Source organism: Nannospalax galili, unplaced genomic scaffold (assembly GCF_000622305.1).
Source record: "Nannospalax galili isolate Female #2095 unplaced genomic scaffold, S.galili_v1.0 scaffold259, whole genome shotgun sequence".
Lineage (NCBI taxonomy): Eukaryota > Metazoa > Chordata > Mammalia > Rodentia > Spalacidae > Nannospalax > Nannospalax galili.
In genome coordinates this window covers 421,209-422,340 of record NW_008344750.1, presented here as the reverse complement: position 1 = coordinate 422,340, position 1,132 = coordinate 421,209, and the positions used below count along the sequence as shown (strand labels likewise).

At 37.2% G+C, this 1,132-nt stretch overlaps 1 protein-coding gene across 2 annotated transcripts in view; it reads left to right on the top strand.

The window, feature by feature from the left end:
- Slc5a1 (solute carrier family 5 member 1) overlaps positions 1 to 1,132 on the top strand; it is an 81,957-nt gene that overhangs the window by 32,666 nt on the left and 48,159 nt on the right. The window lies entirely within an intron of this gene.

Sequence of the window (1,132 nt, the reverse complement as noted above, 5' to 3'; positions counted from 1 at the left end):
TTTATCAAAAGACACCAAGGTGGTCTTGATCTTACCAATTTATCTATGAATTGTAATGAATAACAAGAAACCCTTCTTCTATCTATATTTATCTATCTACATTTTTCTTCTAGAAATCTATTATTCCCTGGACTTTCCAGCATTAACTCTGCTTAATCACTTCTCACTATATCTAAAATATCTCTCATTAAAATATCTTTCATTAATAATGGTGCATCTGAACTAGGATGATTAAAGTATTTCAATAAAGGCAGTGATAATGGTGCCAAGGACACCAGGCACTTTCTGGGCCCCCAGAAAGCCCAAGATATAGTGACAGTTAGAAAGTTAATAGCAAGTAAGAGTGTGCCAGGTACACTGCATGTTTCTTATCACAACCAATTCCAAGAGGCAACCTTCCTTGAAGTTCCAGCCTCAACCCACGGAGGATCTCACACGGGCTTCATTGGAGATGGCGTGACAATAATACCCTTCTCCTATGGTCCTACCTCTCTTGAGCTCCTTCTTACCCTTTATCCCCTAGTTTCCTTGTATAACCTTCCCTCTCCCCTCCCCTTAAAATAACCCCATTTATTATCCATATCTCCCTTATTAACGCCTGTTTCCTATTGTCTTCTCTTTCAGATTATTTCTTTTCCTTTACCTCCCTGGATCCTTTTCATTCTCCTGGTTCCTGTAGTTATGTTTGGATACATATTCACTTATCAGGATTTGGTTCTAGGATCCACATATGAGGGAGAACATACGTCATTTTTGTTTTCCTGAGCCTGTATTACTTCACTTAGTATAACAGTTTCTAGTTCCATCCATTTACCTGAAAATTTCACGATTTCATTTCTTTAATGCTGAGTAAAACTCCATCGTATAAATGAACCACATTTTCATTATCCACTCGTCAGTTGAGGGACACTTAGGTTGCTTCCATCTCTTAGCTATTGTGAAAAGAGCAGCAACAAACATGGATATACAAGTGTCTCTGCGATAGGATGAGTTCTTTGGGTATATACCAAGGAGTGGTATAACTGGATCAACTGGTAGGTTCATTTGTAGTATTTTAAGTGTTCTCCACACTGCTTTCCATAGGGAAAAATATTTTAAAAATATTTTATTATTTTTATTTTATGCACTTGGA